Source organism: Diabrotica undecimpunctata, chromosome 3 (genome assembly GCF_040954645.1).
Source record: "Diabrotica undecimpunctata isolate CICGRU chromosome 3, icDiaUnde3, whole genome shotgun sequence".
NCBI lineage: Eukaryota > Metazoa > Arthropoda > Insecta > Coleoptera > Chrysomelidae > Diabrotica > Diabrotica undecimpunctata.
In genome coordinates this window covers 32,775,189-32,785,783 of record NC_092805.1, presented here as the reverse complement: position 1 = coordinate 32,785,783, position 10,595 = coordinate 32,775,189, and positions in this window count along the sequence as shown.

Sequence of the window (10,595 nt, the reverse complement as noted above, 5' to 3'; positions counted from 1 at the left end):
TAATGTATTTTTGAATTTAGTTTTTTCTAATGTTAGGGGCAAAATGTCTTAAAAGCAAGTGATCCCCTTGTAGGTCCTAGCATCCATCATGTTAGTTATGAATGTTGCTTAAACCTCGATGTGAAAGAACCAAATAGAAATAAGTTGGTTTATTATGAGTTGTTTTATAATTTTCGGAATGGCGCTTAACAATTTCCTTGCTTCCATAGACTGGCAAATATGTATGATTAATGATATTGATGTTGCTACAAAATTATTCTACGAAATTCTCTCTATAGGAATTGCTTACTTTGTGCCGTTGAAGAAATATAGAACTTCAACTTTTCCCAAGTGGTTTTCTTCTGATCTTAGAAGACTGACTCCGGAGAAAAAATATGCTCACTATATTTATATTAATAATCGTTCGGATGATGACTACATTAGATTTTCCCACCTAACAGCTGAATGTAAACTACTGTTTGAAATTTGCTTCAGCAACTAAATTAAAGGTATAGATACTGTCCTAAGAAATGATCAAAAATCATTTTGGACGTACATCAATGATACGATCTAGTCATAACCTACATAACTTCTTATTTTATCAAGTCCAATCTTAAATGAATGGTCAAGATTAGCTTAAAGAATAGGCAAGAATAGCTAATTTATTTAGGAACTTCTTCCAAACTGTGTATTCACCAAATAACAATAACCTTTACATACTGTTACATACCTATCCATTCATTCATTAAATAGCAACTTTAGTACAAATATTTGTCCTAAGATTACTATGACTGATATTTTTAATGGCATAAATGAGCTGCCCAATAAGCTTACTGCTGGTCCAGATGGTGTGCCTAATTTTTTATTAAAAAAGTGTGTCTGTGCCCGCGTACTGTATACCGTATATATTGTTAAATAGATCTCTGGAAACCTCCATTTGTCCTTCTTTATGGAAAAAAATTATGTTGTTTCTATCTTTAAAAATGGCCAGAAAGACAATATTGAAAATTATCGTAGCATTTGTATACAATCTGCAATCCCTAAGCTCTTCGACTGTCATAGCAAAGCAACTTTCTTGGTTATGTAAAGGCTTAATATCTCAATCACAACATGGTTTTCATAGCAAAAAAATGCACTGCAACAAACTGGTTTGCTATCAATCTGATATATTATCTCGTATGGAAGACCGTAAACAGGTAGATGCAATATACGCAGATTTTACCAAAGCATTTGATCGTGTTGATCACCAAATACTTTTGGGCAAATTAATTAATGTAGGCTTTCATGTCAGGTTTGTTAAATGGATTAAAAACTCTACATCTGGGAGAAGTCAAAGAAGCAAGATAGGTTATCTGTCTGACAGTATCTCAGTAACATCTGGAGCTCCTCAAGGAGGCCACACTTCTCCATTTCTTTTTAATAACTTCGTTAACGATTATTACTTTCTGTTTCCTAAATAGCAAATGTCTAATGTTGGCAGATGACTTAAACTTTTGGAAAGTTATAGATAGCTTAAAAGATCAAGCCTTGCTAAGATGACTTATACCGACTAGAAAATTGGTGAAATCAGAACAAACTCCACTTAAATGTAAAAAAAATGTTGTTTTATAAGTTTTTCTCGCAAAATTAATAAAATTGGAACAAGCTATACTATTAATAATCAGCCACTGAATTATGTTTCTTCTATTCGGAATTTGGGTGTTTTTTCGATGAGAAGCTTACTTTCTGTGACCACATATTATAAACTCTATTTCAATAAAGGCAGTTAAACTTTTTGGTTTCGCTACTAGGAATTGCAAGTATTTTCCATCGATTCAACAAGAATGGTGTATTATTGCTTAGTTAGAACTATTTTGGAATACCGTTCAGTTATTTGGTCACCCTATTTTCAGAACAATATTGATACCATAGAAAGAGTCCAGCATAAATTTTTGAGATATTGTACTTACCGTGTCCACATTACTATTAAACATCATAATTATTCCTGTATCGAACAACAATTATCTTTACCCTCACTCAAGAATCGTTGTGATATGTCAGGAGCTATATTTATATATAAGATCATACATGGATTTATTGATTGTCCAAATCTGTTAATCCAGATTAATTTTAATGTTCCGCATCAAGCCCTACGTTACCACAATGTTTTGAATATTCCTTTCCACAGAACAACCTATGGTATGTTAATTGTACCATGGGTTATAATAAAACAAATGGCGCTAACTTCACCTACATCGAAAGATGTTCATTCCAAAGGTGGCTAAGTGTTACTAGCTACATATGGAATTGCGAACTACGTTCATTGTGTAGGTACATAGATACTAATGGTTCTATATATTCTGGCGCCAATTTTTAAATTATTGCAATTCTCCGCATTTTGAACAAAACTTAAAATAATTATGCGGTTTACTGTGTAAATAGCTCAAAAATGAAAAAAATGTAGTTAGTCACATTTGGAACCAAGCCATCGATTTGGTGCACTCTTTCTAAAATTTAATTTCATTTCATTACCAGTAAATGTTCTGTCTAAAACAATACCTCCTATCTCATTGCATGTGAAGACAGCTTACATAACCTCCTATCTCAATAGTTACATGTTGAGTGTCCTCGTGAACAGAGTTGCTGTGAATTCCGCGTAGTGAATCTTTAAAACTAAACCATCTGAATAATTTTATTGTGTTTTATCATTGGTTAAAAATTATTACACAGTGTTTAGTTATTAATCAATGGTTTTATGTAACAATATTACTACTGGAACACATGTATTTTTTTTTTAAATACAGATATTCTGTGTCCAGAGCTGTCAGGATTCTTCAACTCCTGACAGAAAACGAGGACAAAAAAAGTTATGAAAATATAACAGACTCGAGAGTTTTTGATGAAACTTCAATTGAGCAAATACCTGTGGTTATTTATAAAGAACCAAGTTTAAGTGTCAATTTCCGAACAGAAGATTCAGATAATTTTGAAAGTTGTGTCCAACTAGAAGTCGTAGATAGCGTTGAACCTAATGATGAAATGCTAATTGAAAATGCAGAAGAAAACATTGACGAAACAACAAACCTTCAGTTGGCAATGCCTGAAAATGAAAATGAGCAGATATCCAATGCAGAAGATGATGATATGGACGGAGTTCCCGATTATGGAAATATAGATGAAGGGCGAAAAAAAAAGAAGAATGCAGATCAAAGTGAATGCAAGCGAAATAAAAATAGAACGCTACAGATGAAGGGTAAGACTTACGGTGAGTTCACTAGAGACAAAGATTATGTACTTCGATATAATTCGAAAAGAGATAAGAGAAAATTGGGACCTACCTGTGTCTGTAAACTATGTGAAAAATCCTCCAAGAGAAACTGCAAACAGTTCACAGAAGAAATAAGGATGGAAATTCCTTTTGGGATAAGTTAAATTGGGACCAACGGAAAATTTTATGTTTGTTGTCGAAAGACATTGTGTGGCTAGGAAAACGACAGAAGGAAACTCAAGCAAGAGAGAGGGAGCTCTACATTAGGCATTAGCCAATGCAAATGAGAAGCTTACTGTCTGCAGGACCATGTTTTTGAATATTCTTGCCTTAGGATCTTTTACTGTTCAAAATTAGGTAACAGAATCGAAATACGCAATGCAACCTGAAAGTTAGTACTTGAATAATAGATAAAAACCACAAAGTCAGACTGTATGATGTTTCAAAAAATTTTCTGGGCCAATTTTTTGACAAATTCCCTAAATGACTGTCGCATTATGTAAGGAAAGATTCCAATAAGCTTTATCTGGAAGATAATTTTACTTCTATAGAACAAGTTTTTAAGGTTTATGAAGCAGAGTGCAACAAGAACAAAACTGAAGCCTTAGGGAGATTTGTATTTGAGAAATATTTCAAAATGAATAACTTGAGCTTATAGCAGCCTAAGAAAGATTAGTGTAATTTATGTATTAAACATGTGAATGGAAATTTGAATGATGAAGCTTGGCAAAAACATGATACAATAAAAGAAAATATAAGTCAAGATAAGGAACGTGACAAAGAAATGGTTAAAAGAAATGAGGCGATTATGATAACGATGGATTTATAAGCTGTAAAAACAGCTCAGTATTTGAACGCAATCATCATTTATTTCAAAACCAAATGAAGCTGTCGTGACTTCACCCTTTATAATGTTACCAGCCATGAGTGTACTTATTATTGGTATCATGCATTGTTTACTACTTAAAAGAAAATTGTTTGCCTTTAAAAATACCAATTGTAATCTACAGCGATGGCTGCAAATTCCAGAACCGGAATGCAGTATTAGCCAATGCACTACCCAATTTATCGGTGCTATACAATGTATAAACCACCCGGAATTTTTTTGAAAAAGGTCATTCCCAAATGGAAGATCCACAGTTGTATTGAGCATAAGCTCAAAGATAGAAACATTTATTTACCAAGCGATTTTCTTAGAGCGACTGAAGAAGCAAGAATAAAACCAACACCATATAAATATAAATAAGTAGAATATACTTTTTTTGAGAATTATTTTTTGGAGGAGCATAAAGCGCTACAAATGTATATAAGACCTGGTAGATCAACGGCAGATCTTGAAGTGACCGATGTAAAAGTCATGGTCATGGATTGTAGATTGGAGACAATGGTCCCCATAGAACATTATCCAAAGATCTGTAGTAAAAAGATGAAATTAAAAAAGAAGAAACGGATGCACTTACAAGAACTAAAAAGTGTTATTCCTAAGGATTGTCATGCCTATTATGACTCACTTTCCTATGAGCACAATTAAGAATCTTTGCATTTGTATTGAAAAATGTTGTTTTTATATTATTTGATTAATATTTTTCCAATTTCAATTAAGCAAATTATTTCAGCCAATGTCTTATTCATCAGCTTTGAACCAAAATATCCATGCAATATCTCCTATCTGTAGACAATGAGCTGATAATACCTCCTAACTACAATAAATTAATTTAAAACCTTTCAGTTGATTTTTTCTGGACTTACATATATTTTTACATGAATTTACTACAAAATAAGTCACTACAAAGTTACAGCAGATAGGAGGTATTGTCACATCACCGACGATAATATGTTATCATTGTGTAAACTATTTATTAACCACATATAACCAATTCGAAGTCAGCAGCTTTTAGTTTTTAATTAAACTGCTAGTAACAGTAGGAAAGGGGAGTATAAAATAAAACTACTTATAGAAAAAGAAAATATCAAATATTCAAAATTCGTTACACACTGATTAACACAGAAAAGTATAGCACTAATAATAAATTCTCTAATTTACTCAAAAATCAGTAACCTTCAGATCTTATAAAATATTACGAATACACATTATCACTTCAAAATTTTTTATATATTTGAGTACTTGTATCTAGAACAATTCCTATAGAAAAATATTAATGTACAGTGACCACCAACTAGAAACAACTAACGCAGATTTTCATTTTTCTACCACTCTACCGAATCCGAGATTTTTTGTTAAGAATATCGCTCATCAACCCATTCTCGGCAACATTACGAAAGACAATGCGTGGCGTTGGTTATTGCTAGCTGACGATTACTTTATGTTCTGGGTATTTTTGCCCCATTTCATGCCCAAACATCGGTATGTTCCGAATAACTGAGAAGATTAAAAAACTGTTAAAACTGAAGAGGAAAATAGTACGATATGATAATATAAAATAAATCGTGTGAACAAGATAAAGTTCTTCTGTCTGCACGATTAAAGAAGTAAGTTCCGAAGTTCTTTAGTCATTTACTTTTTCTTTTGCCATATTTTAATCCTTCTTTTCAAGAAAAACAGGGTATCAAATGTATAAAACTCTTAAAAGGTCAGTCTTAATATTCGGATCATAGACAGGGGTACTGTCACGCAACAAGGAACTCTGATACATAGAACAAGACATGTATTGAATTGGAATAGAGAAATATCTTAAAACAGACCGAGACCGATGAAGAGTTGTTGTGGTCAATGATGAAGATTGTGAAGTAGAGGTTAGGAGGATTGAAGCACCTCTAGCATTTCTATTTTCGGCAAGCACGTCGGTGGACTCCTTGTACCATCGTTGCATGCATTTGACTGTAAAAATTGAAAGTGAAAAATTATGCTGTATCAACCTCTACTACTGCATGACATTTGTATTTGTTACGCTTGTGTTTGAGAATTATTTTTTATTCGTGTGGCACTGTAATAAATAATACCGTTGCTTATGAGTAATTTTGACTTATTCCATTATTTGTTTTTAAAGATCAATTTTTCTATATAGTCATATCATACTTCTACTTTCTATTGACCTTTAGAAATTATTTTTCTATCAAGATTGTCATATCTGATAGCGAAATAAAAATCTGAATGGATAATACTAAACAAGTGAATTGTCCTAGATATTTTACTTATTTGTGCTAACAAACTAATCTCTAGTGTTTCCACAACCAAATATCAAAGCCATTGCAATTTGATTCCAAGTCTTTAAAAAATACAAATATGTCAAATAAACAATATTTCGTTGATAAATCTTCTCTTAGAGTACAAAAAAATAAATAAACGGCATTATATACGAGAGTTATTATCTAAGTTTTTATACTCAAAGTATGAAATATTTGTCGGTGACTTCTTTTACTACAACCCGGAGTGGTTCTTTCCTTGACTGCATAACCTGCTTTCATCTCACATGGTCGTCCATGATAGTTGGGTAGGTGCATAGCCCATTGTTCTTAAATCTGATTATATGTCATCTTTTCACCACATTCGTGGGCATCCTAAGGGCATTCCTCCCGTCTGGACATCCTCCCACATTAATTTCGTCAAGGCGGTTATTTGTTAGTGACGTCAATTGAAATACAAATTTTTGAGAGATGAAGATATCTGCTAAGATAACCGACAAGGAATGGAGTTCGACCCAGAATATTGCTCTGGTAAGAACTCCTACTTCGGATATTTGAATACTGATCAGAACCCACCGTCCTTTCCCGTATCTAGCGAGCGAGTATGATCGATCGCTTTCGTTCCCCGTCTGTGTCCAGTATTTATCGACCGGTTCCGATCAACCTAGACTGAGTAATGATTAGTCATTCCCCGGTTTTTGGGTATTGACCGAAGATCGTCCTCACTCATCCGAGTATCGCTAATATTTATTTTTCACCAGTATCAACATCGGACCGCAGCCTGGCGATTTTATTTATGGATTATTTATTTAAGGATTTGTATTCTTATTTTCATTGTACATATTGTATAAAAGTAAATTTTATTGTAATTTCTTTGAATATATTTTTATTTAGAATAAACTTGCGTTTTACTGAGTCTGGTGTCTAATAGTCACACGAAGACAATATAACTCTCCACAAACTAGGGAAAACGTCACTGACAAGTATTGCATACTTCGAGTATAGATACAGCAACACTGGTAACGTCGAATCTAAAATATCTTTCCAATGCATGAGGAAGTTTGTGATGCGATAAATAACGCAAAGGGTACTTGGGGGTAAAAACATGTACGGGGCAAAAGAACGCACCTCATTTAAATTTGCCGCTAAAGTCCAGTTTGAACGGATTTTAGTTACAACACATATGGCAACAGTGTGCCATATGTGTTGTTCCAAGTTTAAAGCTGATTCAAGGCGTTGTTACAAACTATGAGGTAAATATTATTTTTTACTATTACACTGTAACTTTGGCATAACAACATTAATTTGTGATTTGTGAAATACCAAATCAAAAATTGGCATTTTTCGTTGAATTAGTTTATTCGGATGTTTTCTTGACTTGATTGTGGGTTATGTTAAGAGTTTTCGATTGAGTCCATAAAATCTCAACAGATGGTTTTGACAGTGTTTCCGAATGGAGCAAAAATACGCGAGAGTTATGGGGCAAAACTACGAATGCGTATTTTTTCCCGATTATTATAAATTAATTTCGTTTCTACAAATTTCGGAATTAAATATTCAATTCATCTAAATCTTGGTTTCTGTTTTCCAGAGTTATTTTGTGCGAATCTCTCGAACTTATTAATAATGGCGTTTCTATACGTCAGATAGCAAAAGCTGTGGGATTTCATGAAGCGACACTACGGCAAAGGAAATGGTGTCCAGTCTTTAGCCAGATTTAAAGCAGTTCTAACCAAGATCCAAGAAAACGAAATAGTTCAGCATTGCAAAGAATACGACAAACGATTTTATGGAATGAAGCTTAAGTCATTGCATTTTTTAATTTACTCTTATTGTGTAAGAAACTGTATTGAGCATGCTATGTCACCTGTAAATCAGTTGGCTGATCGATACTTCACTAGACCTTTCATGAAAAGGAACCGACTACTTTACGAGTTCCACGAAAAACAAGTATTGCTAGAACCATGGGCTTCAATAGAGAGCAACTAGTTCAGTATTTTGAAATTGTGGGGAACACTATAAAAAAATATAAGTTACCTCCCAACCCTATATCGTCGATGAAACGGGCATTCAGACAGTCCCAAACAATCTGCCCAAACATGTTGTCCCAGTTGGAGGAAAGAGAGATGTAGCAAAAGCTGTAGCTGCCGAGCAAGGACAAACAATTACGGCTGTTTGCTGTATGAGTGCAACTGGTCACCATGCCCCTTCATTTTTCTTATTTGCTCGAAAACGGATGAATCTTCTTCTAATCAAAAGACGGTCCCACTGCCTGCGACATGGCTGTTACTGATAGTGGTTACATAAACACTCCCACGTTTATCAAGTACCTGGAGCATTTAAAAAAACATACAAGTCTAACAGAGGAGAATCCTGTTCTTCTGATTCTAGATAATCATGTATCGCACACAAGTCTTCAAGCAGTAACATTTGCAAAAGATAATTTCATCCATTTATTCAGTCTGCCACCACATAGCAGCCGTAAGACCCAGCTACAGGCATTTTTTAAACCATTAAAAGCTTATTATGAGAGCGTCGATGACAGCTGGATCAGTTCCCATCCAGGACAGGTTCTCTTCATTTACCATATGGCAGGTCTCTTTTCCACAGCATTTGAAAAAAGTGCTACTGTAGATATAGCAAGAAAAGGCTTTCGGTCTACAGGAATCTACCCACTAGATAAAAATATTTTTTCGGACGTAGATTTTATGCCAGCGGAAGTAACAGGTCAAGTTTTTATCCAGTTTCAGCAAGAAGAAAAAGAACTTGTTACTGGTGCGATGGAGCCTCAGCCGTCATCAAAATCAAAAGTCAGACTTTCTGTACCTGGTCCTTCAAATATTGAAAAAGAAACTGTTACTGACACGAAAGAGCCCCAGCTGTCATCAAAATCAGAACAGTCAGTAATTCCACTTTTAGACATTATTCCCTTCCCAAAAATTAAGGAAACTAACTAGGAAAAGTTTGAAGTCAACTCTACTAACATCAATACCTAATAAAGAGCAACTTTTAAAAGAACAGGAAGAAAAGAAGGAAGCAGAAAAAGAGAAAGAGGAAAGATTTACTGAAGAATCAAAAGATCAAATTTCAAAGTGCTAAAGTTCGTGATGCCAAAAAGAAAGAATTTTTCGACGAATCATCATCTGATGAATCAGTAGCACTCTAGTATCAATGAAGTATTGATTCTTGTGACATTCATTTTTCCGATAACGATGAAGAGCAAGACGTACCAAATATTATACCCGATGACTTTGTCGTATTGAAGGTTTTTGTAAAAAAAAATCATACAGATTCACTGGGGAACAATTTGAAACTTAATTTCTGTGGAGTTAGATTTTTTAGCTGTTTTCTATAGAATTAGGCATGCTGGTTTCAAAACTGTTTTTAGTTTTCTTCTATCACGTCACGTTCGTTTTCTATGTGGGTGGGGAGCATGTTGGTGGGAGCATTGCTGTTCACTTCAGTTACGTCTGTTAAGGTGGGTACACATATGCGAGCCAAACGGTATACGTACCGTACGCGTACAGATCCTTGAAAAATATTCTACATCGTACTGATCGCATACTTATCTCGATCCATGGAAAGCGACAAACCAACAACGAGCACACATGTGCGAAATGATTCATTTTATTTATAATTTGGGTACTGATTTATGTTTCTGTTTTTGCTTGTTTAACAAAAATAAAAATATGTACAATAATCAGTTTACTGTTTTCTCACGTCTCTCTAGGAAGGAACACGTCATTCACACTATGTCGATTTGATGAGACAATAAAAATGTTCGCTGCGTCTAGTAAGCGCCGTCCAAACTGAAAGACGAGCTTCCTTTGAAGTCGTGGAATAAACCGCAACAATTTGGTTCGCGACGAGTCACGATGAAACAGTACGCAAGCGGTTTTTTCTGCCGTACACATTAACGAATATAGCGTTCGCATACCATATGCATACCGTTTGGCTCGTATATGTGTACCGACCTTTATACTGTGGTGAAACGTTGTCTGTCGGTTAGCAGTATTTAATATTGCATTACTGAAGTGTATGGAACTACTTAGTCTGTGAACTGAAACGATTCCTTTTGGCTACCTCTGCTCTTACACATCGTAAGTGCGAAAACAGCCCCCATTTGTTTTGTTATATATGTGGCAGTATTACCTTTCCCAGTCAAAGGACAAACATCAGTACATTTGTCAGACAAGAATATTTTGCCTATTTTAAAGTGAAACTT